The 17,465-nt window shown below is 43.5% G+C and overlaps 1 long non-coding RNA gene across 1 annotated transcript; it reads left to right on the forward strand.

Annotated features, from left to right (window-relative positions):
- Positions 1–5,260: 5,260 nt before the first annotated feature.
- LOC142491937 (uncharacterized) lies at positions 5,261–17,026 on the forward strand. The gene is made up of 3 exons (XR_012800600.1): positions 5,261–5,344; positions 5,753–5,814; positions 16,834–17,026. It is a non-coding gene; the product is annotated as an uncharacterized LOC142491937 (long non-coding RNA).
- Positions 17,027–17,465: the final 439 nt, after the last annotated feature.

Raw genomic sequence — 17,465 nt, forward strand, 5'->3', positions numbered from 1 at the left:
CACCGCAAAGATGATATCAAAAAAGTGTATTATGAAACACAGGGCCGCCAACGTTTTGGTCCTCGTAAAGGGACCATCCTCAGGGCAATGCACAACAGACTAATACAAGCACCCATATATACCCCTAATGACATACATAAAATCACCTGAAAACAATCATGGAAAATCTAAATTACAATCCCAGGTACAACCCACAACATATTACAGCCACTCAGACATACTGATACTGACCAGCACCAATGAAACAGCTTGATCTAAACCCTTGCAGGATTGGTCACATAGTCTACCAATGCCGTCCATGTAATGACGTCTCCGTTCAACCTGATCGCGTCATGGCAACCATAACAAAACATGCATAGTGTTTACAAAAAAGAGAACATGCATGAACATCTAGATCTAAATAAACACATAAAATATATACAGAAATAAGAGAAGCTGCGCGCATTAGCTCAACCCGATCGTGCTGCGTGGACAACCTGACAGACTCACCTCCCTGTATCCACATATGCGCCTCTACGCCGTGCCGTTTGCAACCCGACAGGGTCCATAGACATGTGTGTTACGCACGTCCAATGTCCTGCTCTTCTGCACCGCGCATGTGCTACTTACCCCTGACAACCCGATCGCGGCCCTGGCAAAGAGGGGGGGGGGGCGCACGTACTCTGTCTTTCTCCACTCCTGCGCGCATGTGCAGTAAACTCCTAGCAACCCGATCGCGTCCCTGGCAGAGAGGGGAGGGGTGCGCACGTAATCGATCCAAACCTTATTAAATACTAATACAATAACCATGTACTATTCTACCTGCTAGCTATATTTAATGCGAGCAGGTATACTCAAGGCATACTGTATAGAAAAGTGTAAACATGATATATACATAACTTTAAAAGCCAAAAAATATCTCTCCATACTGGATATCTTAAAGCTCAGTGTTAGCTCCATGTCAGCCTGTATGCTGTGCTGTTAGTTGATCTAAAACATAGATCACCGAGTGATACAAGACACCCAAGAGTGAAGAAAGTGCAAACAATAAATAAATGAAACATACAGGGAAAGGGGGATGGAGGAACTAGACAGTGCTGTGGAATACATACACACTGAAAAACTGAAAAATAATGGTAAACCATTTTACAAAAAACAGCCCAACTTCAAATCCTCATTTAGTCCATACGGTGAAATGGTCTTGAGCTCATATATTAATCTTGCTTCCTGTTGCAAAAGAATCTTATTTCTATCTCCACCACGGGGTGGTGGTTGCACTTGAAGGATGGGCATACAGCGCCTGGTAGCCAAGGAATGCCGCTTTTCCTTGAAATGCCTAGCCACCGGCTGATACTTGAGCTCAGTCTGATCGTCCGTGCTATTCAATGCCTTCCTGATAGTGGAACGATGGATCGCAATTCTCTCCTTTAGCATGCGTGTGGTTTTGCCCACGTAGCGAAGACCACAAGGGCACGTGATCATGTAAACGACAAAGCGAGACTCACAGTTAAGGAAATGTTTGATTTTGATTGGAGCCCCACTGTGAGGATGGGAATAGCTGGAACCCGTTTGCATAAAACCACAATTGGTACATCCATGGCACCGGTACGATCCAGGTTTTCTATTGAGCCAGGATTTAGGAAGTACATATTTGTCAACCGGGTCCGCTTGCGTCAACATATCCCCTAAATTCCGTCCCCGCTTGTAACAGAATAAGGGGGGATCTTTGCAGATTTTCCCAATTTTGTTATCATTAGATAAGATATGCCAGTTTTTATGTACGCTACGTTTGATGCGATTGGACGCGGTGCAAAAAGTACTAACAAAATGACATCGTTGTTGAATGAGTATATTGTTACTTGATACGGTACGCTAATACAGTACGCTGAGTCATTTGAATCAGTTTTGGGACCAGACAAACCAGTTGATATTTATAATGACCTGATTAAGCTCAAGAAACCACATATATACATACATATACACACACACACACACACACACACACACACACACACACACACACACACACACACACACACACACACACACACACACACACTATATATATAACACACACACACACTATATATATATAACACACACACTATATATATATCACACACACACTATATATATATCACACACATACTATATATATATATATATATATATATATAGATACATACATACATACATACATACATACATACATACATACATACATACATATATACACATATATATATATATACACATATATATATATATAAAAGTATACATTACCGCATAGCAGCAAAAAGGGAGACAGCACTCAGGTGAATGAAAATAAATGTATTAAATACAGCACATAACTCCAACGTTTCGATCCCACAGGGGGATCTTCCTCATACACATACACACACACGCTCTCGGTGCCGGGCGGTGAGGGCGCCGCCATTGAGGAGAGACTCGCGCATGCGCAGTGATTGCGCAGGCGCAGGTAAGGCCCCAGAGCTAGGGAGAAGTCACGCCAGTGCAGGGAAAGGCAGGGAAAGGTTGAGGCGGCCCCTAAAGACTCGCGCATGCGCAGGGCAAGTGCGCACGCGGCCCCAATGCCAAGATAGGATCTATGGGACTACAACTCCCATGGAGCATAGCAAGGGAGGCACCAGGTGCCTCATAGGAGCCAATAGGGCTGCAGGATTGCGCTGGCGAGAGAAGGATACATTTCGCGCGCTTAGCCCACGCTGGCAGTTGGAGCCAGGGAGCTGTGTGGGAAGGAAGGGTGTAGGGAGCGAGTGCAGCTCCTGCACCCAGATAGGTACCCACACCCCAGGTAGGCCCCAACTCCTCACCAGATTAGTGGGAAATTGATCAGGGATGGCCCAAGATAGGGACGCGGCCCTTAGTGTTAGTGTGCTGTCTTGTCAGGGTCACGACTGTCAGTGCCGTGAGTTCTGACAGGCAGACACAGTGTTAGTGCAGTACGTTAGCTGCAGGTAGTGAGTAGGTTGTAGCGCGTTATTGCAAGTGCTGCGAGTGCCAGTGGTTAGTTAGAGTCAGTGCTGGACCGAGAGAGCTAGGGGAAGGAGGTGAGTTCAGGGGTCTGTGACCCACTGCAATAGGCCAGAAAACCCCTAGGCCCCAGATAGGTCCTGACCTCTCCCAGCTTGTGGTGCATAGGGACTGGCCCTAAGTTAGGGATGATCCCATTATTGTCAGTGATAGATAGGGACACAGCGGATGCTGCGCTCCCTGAACGGAGGCTTGGGCTCAGGCCTACACCCCAGAGACAGAGACTATCTCCAGGGTGGGATCGCCCCTGGCGGACCCCGTGCGAGGAGATCCGGGATCACAAAGAATCATCAAGCGACTGATCCTTTGCGAAGTTGTTTGCTGGCCCGAGTGCAGGAGCGCTCGGCAGGTACCTTCATAAGTGCACCAACCTATACCATTCTCACATTACCTATTCACATAGTGGCAGCGCTGACCATGGGACAAAAGGGGGTAGGCTGTGGACATTGTGTGGGGATACACGGTGGTGGGCGGGTAAACTCCAAGTGGAGTAAGAGACACTGAGAGGACTGAGTTACCTGGTGGAGATAACCCCTAGAGGGGGAATGTTATTAGTGTACGTTATAAGAGTGTGTTATTGCCTGCATATATATTCTGTGTTACAGTAAACTGGTTATATATATCCTAAGTACGTGGTTATTGTATATGTGGGTCCTGTGTAGACAAACTTCTATATATCCCTAGAACCCTACACAGGTGGAGGCGCTGAAACCAAGAACGATCCAGAGGATTCACGACAGGCTCTCACTGGCGGAGGCTCAGACCTCCTGTGAACCTGACAGGTATAACGCACCACACCTGGTAACATATAGGTTCCCCCTTACATTCAAATATATATATGCGATTGGGTGGGGTGGAATACCCGTTATATATATATATAATCTCACACACACCACCTTGCTGCAACCCCCCCCCCCCTCCGGGGGCAGCACAACCCTCCTCCATCTCCCACACGGGCAGGGAGGCAGCCGCAGGGAGAGGGGCAGAAGGGGGATACATCACCTGCTCCCCCCTTCCCCCCTCCTCCGGGGGTAGTGCAAACCCTCCTTCATCTCGCATATGGGCAGGGAGGCAGGCACAGGGAGCAGGGCAGAAGGGGGACACATCACCTGCTCCCCCCTTCCCCCCCCCCCTCCGGGGGGCAGCGCAAACCCTCCTCCATCTCCAGGACGGGCAGGGAGGCAGCCACAGGGAGCGGGGCAGAAGGGGGACACCACACAGCGGCAGATCAGGAGCGAGCACACGTCACTGGGAGACTCATGAATATTCATGAGCTTCCACTGACGGACAGAAGCAGAAAAAAAACAGATCCCTTCACTAATTATGTCACCAAATTTCGCCGATCAATACACGGAGAACGAATTGATCTGCAGCTATACAGTTCTTTAGGTAAGTAGAGATTGCCCACGTGAAACTATTGAAGTAAAAAAATAAATTTAAAAAAAAAAAGACTGAACTGCAGCTTTAATAGGCAATGTGTGTGATTGGTACCAAGCCTTATCTATTTTCATTTGTTAACACACTTTGTTAATCCTCAAGTCTACAGGCACTGTATGCTGCATGCTGTTTGATACTTTTGTTCATTGTTAAGTATTTATGATGCTATCAATAGTCAAACAGACAAACATAAGAATGTGATAACTGATCATCATGAATTCAACAAACCCAAAGAAAAAAAGACGCTAGTTTTCCACACAATACATATACCATTTTTTACTATAAGAGTGAGCAAATGTTTCCTAGAAAGCCGGTTGCACTAAAAAAAACCTGTTGAATTTTGTTTTCATACAGATGTAGCCAACGTTGTCACACTTTAACTCGTTACACATGGCACAAGTTTTAACGCTTTATTGTGCAATAATGTTGGCTACATCTGCGAGTGCACATCCCAAAGTCTAAGGTTTCTTTACAAATGCGCCATAAAGTAAAGAAGATATAAAATATATGTCTAAATAAATAAATTACATGGAACACAAATTAGTTTCTTTTTTTTTTTTTAATCGTTTTTTTTTTTTACATGGAAACAGATGTGGATTGTGAACTCCTTCCGACCTCCTTGTAAAATATGATGTGGCAAAAGAAAGATGAATATCCAAACAGTATAAAATAAACTGTGTCCACATCACTACTAACTAGTATTTTCTCAAAATTGCAGTGAGTAAATGTTAACTATGTCAACAGTTTAAATCTTATGGCAGTTTGAATTCCATAACTATGATTCACTTTAAAAGCTTAGTATATCAATTCAACGGGACAGGAAAGCACAATGTGGCTACAGAGCAGTGAAATATACTGGCGTGTGGATGCATAGGTTGTTGCTGTATTGTCTAAATGGGAATGATTAACTCTATTACTAGATTTAACATTCGTCAGTAGCTAAACATTGTAAATGTCCCAGTTCATCGCCATACTTTTTACAATTGACTGGAATTCACAGAAATGCCCCATTTAGATGTCCCATTTTTTTAAAGTTTACTTTACCTTCTGATGTTATGCTTTAGTCATTTTCTATGTTAAAGAAACATTGTTTTAAAAACATTTTCTATATCCTGCTTGCTATTTTTAAAACTTGCCCAGTGGACACAAAATGTCTGTGGAGTCAGACCCGCTCCAGCAGCCAATAGAAAGTTGCAACTTCATCAGGAGTAAATATATATATTGGGACTTTCTATGTGCGACCCCACGGCCATGTTTGACTTTTTTTGTATTTAAATCTCAGGAACTGGGGGAATCCAAAGGTCGTGGGACCATGGATAAGCTCAGAGGGAGCACCCCGTTCAGGTAAAATGCAACTATAAAATTGTTATTTATTTTTTAATTGTATAATTTAGCTGTGTAAACCCTGCATCATTAATCCCTTAATTAAATACCAGCCACTAAGTAGCTTTTTTTTAAATCAGTAGTACTGCAAATTGCATTACGATCTTTATAATGGTATTTTATATTTTACTTTTGTTGCATTGTCCTTCCTAATAAACAACAAATAGTAGAGCATATGTTAAAAGGGTGAGTTGTTTCACTGTATTGCAGTGAACTTATGTAACTTATGGCCAATTCATTTGACCAATTTGGAACTTTTGAAAGGTGCTTAATTAAGGATGAAAGATATAGGAATGACAATTTTCATGAGTGATATCAGTGACCTTATGAATAACTAGAAAGTAATCATGGTGGGAAGAAAATGTAAAGGTACTTGCAATTGTTCAACCTCAAGCCCACAATTTTCAATTTGTCCCAGTATCTGAAGAGGAGATTACACAAGCACACCTTAATTTATAACTAAGCAGCTAATGTGGACCTGACCTACTGCAATCTAAGTTCCTACGACTTGGTGACCCAGCCTTTGCCAAACCAATTGCTTCCCTAATCAACTCTATTTGGTCTGCAGGCCATATCCCTAAGACCTGGAAAACTGCCAGTGTTGTCACAATCTTCAAAAGTTGGGACAAAAACACAATCTCAAACTACAGGCCAATTTCTCTTCTCCCAATTTTATTTATTTATTTATAAAATGTTTTACCAGGAATTATAGGCTAAAGCTGTCAAATTCCAGGCATTATTCAAATCCCTGCTCTCTGATTGGATAATGCCCGGAATTTTAACCAATCAGTAATGGCCCGGAATATTTGGCAGCCTGCCAAGTTTTTCAGCCAATCAGCTTTCAGTTCTCATTCACAAAGCGTGAGATCAGCTCTTAGACAGGGGAGGTGATTGGACAGGAGGCAGCAGCAAGGCACTGATTCCTCCCCCACGCTGCCTGCAGAGGGCTCCGCACAGGAGAGTGAGGGGAAGGGTTTGTATATCTGTTGTGTGTGTTTTGTGGGTGTAAAGGGGGCAGCAGAGTTTTTTATTGGTGTTTGTTTTGTGGGTGTAGAGGGGGCAGCAGTGTCTGTTTTTTGGTGTGCCTGCTATGTGTGTGCTTTGTGGGTGCAGAGGGGGGCTGTAGTGTGTGTGTTTTGTGGGTGGAAGATGGGTGCAGAGTGTTTTGTTGGTGTGTGTTTACAGGAGGGCTGCAGTAGGTGTAGGAAGGGGGCTGCTGGTGTGTTTTTTGTGGATGTAGAGGTGGCAGAGTCTGTTTTGTTGGTTTGAGTGTGTTTTGTGGGTGCAGTGGGGGGCTGCAGAGTGTTTTGTTTGTGTGTGTGTGTGTCTGCAGTGTGTGGGTTTACAGTGGGTGTAGAGGGGGCTGCAGTGGGTGTAGAGGGGGCTGCTGGTGTGTGTTTTTGGATGTAGAGGGGGCAACAAAGTCTGTTTTGTTTCTGTGTGTGTTTCCAGTGTGTTTTGTGGGTGTAGAGGGGGCTGCAGTGTGTGTGTCAGTGTGTGTAGAGGGTGGAGGAGGGCTGCAGAGTGTTTTGGTGCGTGTATGTGTGTCTGCAGTTTTGTGGGTTTACAGGGGGTCTGCAGTGTGTGTTTCTGTGTTTGTGTGTTTGTGGGTGTAGAGGGGGTCTGCTGTGTGTGTTGTGTGTGTGTTTGGTGAGTGTAGAGGGTGGAGGAGGGCTGCAGTGTTTTCTGTGTGTAGAGGAGGGGGGCTGCAGAGTGTGTAGGGGGGACTGCATTGGGTGTTTGTGTATATAGAAGGGGGTTGCAGAGTGTGTTTGCGTATATAGAGGGGGTTGCAGAGTGTGTTTGTGTTTATAGAGGGGTTGCAGAGTGTGTGTGTAGAGGGGACTGCGTGTATGTACAATTTCCTTTTAATAAACTTGCAGTAAAAGCATAAGAATGTAGATAATCATGCTGATAAAAATCACTACAAAAGTGTCTATCTTATCTATGAAAAATGTAAAAAAACCAAACCTACATTTAGCCTATAATAGTAATAATCCCCTCAGAACAGGGCATTACTGGCCAATAATACCCTGGCTGGGTTAAAGTCCATCGGCTTCACCTCGGGCCTTCAACTCTTCCAGCCAGGGCATTATTGGCCAGTAATGCCCTGTTCTGAGGGGATTATGACTTAATTATAGGCTAAAGCTGTAAAATTCCGGGCATTATTGAAATCCCTGCTCTCTGATTGGTTAAAATTCCGGGCATTATTCATTCAGTAATGCCTGGATTTTTTGCAGCTTGAATGTGTTAAGTAATAGATTGAGAGTATGTCCTGGGCACAGAGTTATGATGACAGAAACATTGTTACAAATACATAGTTACATTAAGTGAGCAGGGTTATACATTCTATACAAGACATGCACAGTAAGAGATATTTAAGTAATAATCCCCTCAGAACAGGGCATTACTGGCAAATAATGCCCTTGCTGGAAAAGTTGAAGGGCCGAGGCGAAGCCGAGGGAATTTAACCCAGCCAGGGCATTATTGGCCGGTAATGCCCTGTTCTGAAGGGATGATTACTATTATAGGCTAAATGTACAGTAGGCTTTTTTCATAAATAGTAGACACTTTTGTATAGTTATATAGATTTTTGATGGTAAATACATTAAAGCACCTCTATATACGCTTACACTGCAGCTATCTATATCCACACACTGCCGCCCCCTCTGTGTATACACACACTGCAGCTCTACACACACTGCAGCTCTACACACATATACACTGCAGCTACACACATACACTGCAGCTACACACAGACACTGCAGCTACACACACACACACACACACACACACACACACACACACACACACACACACACACACACACACACACACACACACACACACACTGCAGCTACATACACACACACTGCAGCTACACACACACACACTGCAGCTACACACACACTGCAGCTACACACACACACACACACACACACTACAGTTACACACACACACACACACACACACACACACACACTGCAGCTACACACACACACACACGCAAACTGTAGCTGCAGCTACTGTACATACATGTATATATATACATACACACACACAGAAACTGCTGCTACAAACAAACTGCCGACAGCCACTTACTTTGCTATACAAACACTCTCTCTAGCTCCTCAAATAACAATGAAGCTGTGTTCATGGAGGGAGGGGGATGAGTCACTGCCTGCTGCTATCTGGACAATCCCCTACCCGAGAGCTGTTCGTGCCTCCTGACCAATCCCCTGCCCTGTCTCAGAGCTGTTCTGAAAGCTGATTGACTGGAAATAAACACATTGGAAATAAACACATTGCAAGCTGCAAAAATTCCGGGCATTACTGAATTATAATGCCCGGAATTTTAACCAATCAGAGAGCAGGGATTTCAATAATGCCCGGAATTTTACAGCTTTAGCCTATAATATAGGTTATAGACATATGTAACGGTTACAAACCAAATTAAAATGTGAGATAGCTTTAGTTTTGAAAGAACAGACTGATGGCGGCTGTGAGAGTCTCCGGTAGATTGTTCCAGTTGTGAAAAAACATTTTTATAAATAAATAATAAAATCTGGTAAAGAGACTGCCATTAACAGCGATAGAGCAGCTAGTGTAAGAAACTATCAGACTGCAGCAGGTATTTTATGCTGTTTGTGTGAGAGCCATGTGCTGTAACTCTAAAAGAGTTAAGAGTAGGAGAAGGGTGGCCCCTGGAAACGGCTCAATTATGAAAAACTAGGATTTCACCCATTCCAATCATAAAATAGATATCTAATATTAGAACTAATGCTACTGGCAGTTGTTGGTTGTTACAGTCTATCCTGCTCCCCTCCCTTTAAAACATTGCTCCCAGACAATTTTTGGAAACAATATCAAGACTGAGTGCCAAAAAGCATCTCAACCTGCCTGAAATGTCTAAAACTATTTCCATATATTCTGCCAGTAATTCAAAAGCAATGGCTCTCACTACGCTCATTACAGGGATGGAGCATCGTAGAATATTTCAATTTTCTATCCAGTATACTTTGTATGTTTTCTTTTTCACATAAACTCATTAACCTATAGGATGTCTTTTTGATGTTCCCTGAACATTATAAAGATTGTCACTCTAGGGGCCATTATGACGTTCAGGGAACATCATAATTATCGCTAATTTTTTAGTGATAATGTTCACAGCCCCCTACAGAGCTCCATACATATTCGTTCTCAGCACTGGGGATCCGGTTACAGCCATATGACCCAAGCAATCATATCATCACAATCCTGGGGGCCACCAGTCTTCTGACACAGAAAGGGTTCTTTAAATGAACACAGTTTTTCTCCTATTGATAGTGTCTTTTTTATGAAATAAGAGATATATGGGGTATGTCACGGGAGATCAGAACTTAAACCAGCTATCAAGGCACCAGACAGGACAAAGCAATTCAATAAAGAATTTTTATTTGAGCCAAAGCCAGCAAGTACAATAACTCAAATCAGAGCTGCTCTCACTAAAACAGGAGCATATGGGAGATCCTAGCTGGCTAGGTGCTGAGCGCCACATTGAAGGCTTACCAAGATTTTTCTTCTTACACTCAGTGAGGAACCATCCAGATCTCTCTGGTACATTTTCACAGCAGAGCACTTTCAAAAGTCCAACTGAAAGGACTATCAGACCTAATTACAATCAGAAATGGGACCAGACAGGGCTGCCCGCTATCTCCACTCCTATTTGCCCTAACAATTGAACCATTGGCAGCCAAAATTAGACAAGAAAAGGGCATCAAGGGGATATCGATCTCCACAAATTAATACAAAATTTCCCTATTTGCGGACGATGTGATCCTGATCCTCGCTGACCCCCACATCTCCCTCCCGAAACTACAAAAGGTACTCCACCAATTTGGAACAGTCTCTGACTATAAAATAAATATAGACAAGTCAGAAGCACTTAATATATCCCTCCCAAACACAACATGGAAGCTTTTGCAGTCCAATTATAAATACAAGTGGAGCACCACATACATCAAATACCTAGGTATAAGAATCTCGAGCTCCCATGGATCCCTCTATCAACACAACTACCCCCCACTATTTGATCAAATTAAAAAAGACTTAGAGTCGTGGAAAAAACATCAAATATCATGGTTCGGGAGAATAGTCTCCCTCAAAATGAACATCCTACCTCGGCTGTTGTACTATTTCCAAACACTCCCCGTAGTCGTCCCACTAACAGCCATGAAAAATGTACAGGCCCAAATGTTCCAATTTATCTGGAATGACAAGAGACCGAGGGTCCCCAGATCGGTAATGTTATCAGCCAAACTAAGAGGAGGTCTGGGGTCCCCGATGTGGTCAGGTACTACCTCGCAGCCCAGCTAAAGCAAGCCGTAGTTTGGAATTGCGACCCGGCAGCGGCCCGCTGGCTCGAGATAGAAACACATTACGCAGCCCTGTTACCACTTCAGCTACTTATGTGGTCCCAAGGAGGAAAAGAAGGAGGATCAAGGAGATTTGATCTAGGAGCAATGAGATGCACGTGGGACTCGTGGCTGAAAAGCAAAGGGAAGTATGGCCTGCTAAACACCCCCTCACAAATCACCCGATCTTTGGGAACTCGAACTTCCCGCCCGGGTGCTCCAAAAAGCAATTTGCCCAATTTCAGGGGCTTGGAATAAGGCTGGTTGCAGACTTGCTGAAAAATGGAGAGATTCTAACATTTAAAGAGGTACGGGACAAATATCAAGCTCAACACCTCAACCTATTCAAATACCTACAAATTAGACATTTTTTGCTCTCGCTCTCGCAGAACTCCAAATTTCCCCCACCCACCAGATTCGAAACACTATGCAGTAATGGCAGGTATCAAAGAGGCCTAATCTCTGAGATATATAGGGGGAAAGAGTCAGCATCAGAATCCCCGACCCACCACTATATGCAAAAATGGTCTGCGGACTTTAATATACAAATTGACAATGAGGAGTGGGAGGATATCTGGGAGATGGCAGCAAAAACCTCAATCTGCACAGTAAGGAGAATATCTACAAAATTCTATTCCAATGGTACCTGACCCCAGCTAGACTGAGCCAGATCTTTCCCGGCACCCCAGACCTGTGCTGGAGAGGATGTGGTCAAAAGGGAGACATGGCCCATATTTGGTGGACATGTCCGGAGATTCAGAGGTTCTGGGTTAGGATCCAGACGCTGCTCTATGAGACAACGGGAATTCCTCTCCCCCTAGATCCACTGTCCCTGGTGCTGAGTAAACCCTTTGATGACCTACCCCCACCCATGAGTAGACTGGTCTCTGCAATCTTGACTGCAGCCAGGTGCTCAATAGCAGCAGCCTGGAAGCAGGTCAAAGCCCCTGCAAGAAACATAGTCATAAGGCGGGAGGACGAAGTAATGTCTATGGAAAAATTAACAGCTATGCTGCACAAAAAAATGACACAGTTCTGGAACACATGGGACCCGTGGATAGGCCCCCAGGGCTTTAGAAAAGACATAAAGCGCAAACCCTAGTGAAGGGAATAACCCAGATCCCAAAGGTGGGAGACATAGACCAGCCAAGGGGGACTTTCCCCCCCCCCCGCGCTCCCCCTCCCTTTCCCTCTCTCCAACCCTCCCTCCCCCCTCCCCCCTCTGTCTGTCTACCCTCCTCCACTCCCAGTCCCCCCCCCCACCCCTCCCCTTCCTCCACTCCCTTAACCCCTACTATTAAAAAACAATGTTGGCTAGCATGCACTCAATAAAGTCGTACTTAAACAATTTTATGTTATTGAAAAGTATGTACTCATTCATGTAAATGTCAATGCCAATAAAAAGAGTGATACAAAAAAAAGTCCAACTGAAAAGTTCTCCGGCATAGCTATAGTCTCGTACCATAAAGCACATTTGAATTTTCCCGCTGGCAAGGCTCCCAGCGGGAAAGGCTCTCCAGCAAAGCTTCAGAGCACACCACTTAGTCCATTGGCACGTCAGAAGCCAAAAGAACTGTGCAGGTCTGACCGGGCTCCTCTTATTTTGCTTCCCCCATTCCATAGGAAACCATGGTAGAGGGGCTGGTGACTAATCACAGCACAGATGCTATTCACAGACCAATCAGGAGGCGAGGGCTCATCTGCATTGGCCTATCAGACCTTGGGGCAGGGTTAGACAGTTAAAGGGCTTGTGGAGGGAAATAAAAATGGGACAATGTGAGCAGCACCTACCAAAGGGACTCAGCAATGGCTTCCCCCCAGCCGACAGGATATTTCCCGCTGTGTTGGCACTGCTCTGATTGGTAAGGCAATAATTTGCTCTGCTTTTCATGCATATTGCCCCCCGGCCCGATCTCCACCCCTGGACACTTTCTTTGTCCCGTGCACCTCTACTCCCTCTCCAGACCCAGAAGCAGCCATTTTCTCTGGACATGAAGGAGGCACTAAGGGTTTCTCAGCCCTGCATGTCCAGAGACTTCACAACAGGAAAAAAAAGAATCACAGTTACCGGGTATGCAAGTGGCTACACAGTACATTAAAACCAGGTAGCTCCAGGTCTGTTGGGCAGATGAGCCCCAAGTAAAGACAGACAGGTGCCAGGGACCGGGCTTAACCTTTATTTTACTGTCCCTTTGTCCCTTTCCATCACATGGTATATGCAACTTTCTATTATTATACGGAGAGAGCAAACTTTTTTCTAGCAAATTTCTGAAGTACAATAATGAGTGAATATCTGTGAATGTTGATGCCTTTGCTTCATTTTTGCTAGCAGCGATAGTTTGAAAAATCTGTCGGTTTCTAACATCTCTGCTTCTACAATTCTGCAGCAAAACATAAATGTAGCTAGTAAGCCCTTGTTCAAAGCCAATAGGTAACATAGGTTGAATAAGGCAGAACTTGTTAGTATTTGCAACAGGCATACATTCCACCAGCTTATTTCTCCGACACCAGAGCTACTGATTGACATAACACTGATGTTTACAGCAGTCGTTTCCCCCCCTCCCCTATTTTCTGGTATTTCTGAGAATAGAAAGCCTGAAATCTTAAATCTCTAGAACTGGTGACTGCTGTATCAGATGCAGTCATGCCATAGGAAGCCCTCTCTCCCAGGCACATCTGTGCAACCCCCACCACCTAAACAATGATCATCTTTACAAATCCCAATCAAAATGGTAAAGAAAATAGTTACTTTTTTCTTCCTAACAAAGGGCCAGATGCACCAGCTCCCAAACAAACCTTTATACAACACTTAGGGGTAGATCCTCGGAAGTCTGTTAAATGTGGCCTACTAACGTGACGTTACCTAATTAAGTAACGTCCGTTAGTTTTCCATGATTTAACAGGTATCCACAAAACTAGTTTTAGGAAAAACAAATGGCTGTTAGGACACTCGATTGCATATCGCTAATGTGGCATTAACTAGCTAACGTCGGGCAAGCGCTATCCCGCTGCTAACTGACTGTAACGCTGACTCGTGTTAGCCAGCAATGCAATATATACTGTACCAGAGATCTTCCTTCCCAATAAAAAAAATACATAAATGAACCCCTTGGAAGCCATAGTGGCCATGAAGGCATGCATTTAAAAAAAAGGTTCTGGTTTTGATAGCCTGAGGATAGAGTTGTCGACCACTACATAAGAGTGAGACAGGGAATCACATTTTGTTAACAAACTCAAACCGTCCTTTTTAATAACATGTGCAGTACATGAATTACTGGTGCTTGTTTTTGATGTTTTGTATTCAGATACATAAATCAGCCTGTCAGTAAAACCACAAACGATCCCAACAGACAAACCCATCATTTTATCAGCAGCTTGTTAAAATAACTGCTGAAGACTATGTAATACTTACACAATTTCCTTGAAATTATCACATTCATAATACAGTATAACAAGCTCACACATGTGTAATGCAATAAACAGCAACAATGTGCATAAACTGTTTGAGGTTTCTAGAATTCAACTGAAATATTAGTAAAAAATAATGTCTTTGCAGCACAGCCCATTTACCACTAACGCTCATTAATCATTGGAAGGAATAACAACGCGGATTTTTATTTTAAAGTTACTAGCTCTGGCACATTACTCACTGGGCAGATGGCAAAAATAATTAAAAAGAAACTTCTGATAATTGACGTACAGTATAACACCATAACAAGCAGTGCTGAAGTTTAGAAATTATTTTGTTCCAAATGTTTAAACCTGAATCTAAAGCAAAGTTACCAAACCTGCACAATTTATCACAATGACAACTAATAATAACACTCAACATGATTTTTTTTTATACCTCTTCATTGAACACTTGATGAGATACAGTACAGGCATGACAAATACCTGTTCCTCCCTCTCTATTGTCCCCACAACATTATTGTCCCCATATAAATTAGCTAGAAAGTGTTACTTAATTGCTTAAAATTTATCAGAAATAATTGATGGCAATAAATCAAAAATGACCAGTGGTTGGTTGAAATATATTGTTCACTATAAAGTGGTCATTTCTTACAAGATAAGCATCAAAACAATACCACATGCTTCCTAAACTGTTTTTTCATAATGTAACAGACTTAAATAATGTTCAGGCCAAACTGCCAAATATACAATCAAATGATACATTGCATTACAGCCGATATAAAATTGGTCTATCTCCATAGGAAGTCTGGCTAAAAAGATTCTACTTGTGTTGTGTCACCTGTTTCCTGGAGACCATAGTTTCCTTCCCATGCTTTAAACTAAAGACTAGTTGTAAGAGAGAATAGAGAGGTGAATTGCCCTGCTGAGACCACACAAAAGAAAAGCCCTTCTGAGGAAATGGTTTCTTTCTTGGTTTGTAAACTAACTGTAGTTGTGCAATAATTAAAGGTGATATTACAGTTAGCAGTAAACTTGAGTTGTGAGTGTGCTCCATGTTTAGGGAGAAGTGATTACATGGTAAGTTGAATGAACTTTTCTAAGTGATTTCGCCTTATTTACAGTATCACTTATATGCAGGGCTGCTGACAAGGGGGGAGAGCCGGGACAAGTGTCTCAGGCCACAGCTGAGCCCCGTATCCCAGCTGTCCCCCGATACTGACTCCTGTTCCCACACCGTCCTCTCTCCCCAACCGGTGTTCTCTCTCCCGCCGGTGCGTGCCGAAAGTGGGCCTGGCTTCTGGGTTCACACAGCTTTAGACGCGTACCGATGGGGGAGAGAGGACGTGTTGGAACAGGGGGCAGCAGCTGGGGAGAGTGGGGGCCCAATGGCAGAAACGAGAGACTTGGTACAGCTGCCGGGCCTCTTGTTGCCGCCACCACCGCAGAGCCCTGGCTCTCCCCTGCTGCTGTCTCTTCTTCCCATGCTGCAAATGACTCTCTCACACTGATGCGCTCCAAAAGCTGGGTGCACTCAGAAGTCAGGCCCAGCTTTCCCACCAATGGGAAAGAGTGGCTGGCCCACTATTTGTGGAAGGTGGGAATTGTATGTGTGTGTGTGGGGGGGGGGGAAGGTTATTGTATTTTCTGTGTGTGTTTGTGGGGGGGTATTGTATTTTGGGTGTGTATTTTTTTTTATATTTTGGGTACGGGGAGGTATTGTATTTTGGTTGCGTGGGGGATTGTATTTTTATTTTTGGGGGGGATTGTATTTTGGGTGTGTGGGGTGTATTGTATTTTGGGTGTGTGTGGTGGTATTGTATGGGTAACATATGTGTGGGCAGGGGGGATTAAGGGTGAGAGGGGTAATTAAGTGATAGCGGAGGGGGGGCAGAAAGTGAGAGACAGAGGGAGAAGAGAAATATATGGGAGAAGAGGAGGCTTGCAAGGAGGTGTGAGGGGGGGATAGATAGAGAAAGTGGCTCACAAGAAGGTGCGAGAGGGGAGATAGAGGGGGGCTTGCAAGGCCACCAATTTGTGTGTGTGTGTGGGGCATTTGAAACTACTAATAAGAATGTTGCATGTGAGTGCATATCTCACCATTTATTTTAGTTGCTTTATTAACATATAAGCTGTATATGTATTCATTTTTCTTCTTTTTCTTCTTTTTCCCTTTCAGCGTCAAGGACCTTTTTGGAATTTGAACTAACAAAGCTATGCACAAGGCACAAAGCATTTTTATGAGCACGGATAAAGAGCTTGTCTCTAATGTTGTTTCTAAGAGGAGTAGGAGTTTGTTTTATGATTTTGTTTTGATTTAAAGGGACGGTGGGCCTGTTAGTATATTATTTATCCCTGTAAATAAACCCCATATAGAGAAATACTATGTTTCCAGCCTTAAACTGGGACTAAAAGATGATACAAGGTGGTGTGGACATCACAATACACATACAAATATGTATATATATACACACACACACACACACACACACACACACACATACACACACCTCACATTTACTATAAAAACTCCAGAAGTGCAAAAAATGCAAGGTTTGTCCACATAACACATTAGATAAATATACAAAAATATTCTATCGCAGCTCTACAGATGTTTTAAAAATAAGCGGTATGTGCCGAGCACACGCCTTTACAGTAACACTTTATTGTATTTTATCAATCAAATTGTACTTTCATGTTTATGATAATTATGGCATGAAACACTTTTCACTGTGTGAAAAAACACACAGAAGTTTCACTTATAACACACCTCTTTTTATTTATTTTTTTAATCATCTCTGCTCTCTGCAG

Source organism: Ascaphus truei, chromosome 4 (genome assembly GCF_040206685.1).
Source record: "Ascaphus truei isolate aAscTru1 chromosome 4, aAscTru1.hap1, whole genome shotgun sequence".
NCBI lineage: Eukaryota > Metazoa > Chordata > Amphibia > Anura > Ascaphidae > Ascaphus > Ascaphus truei.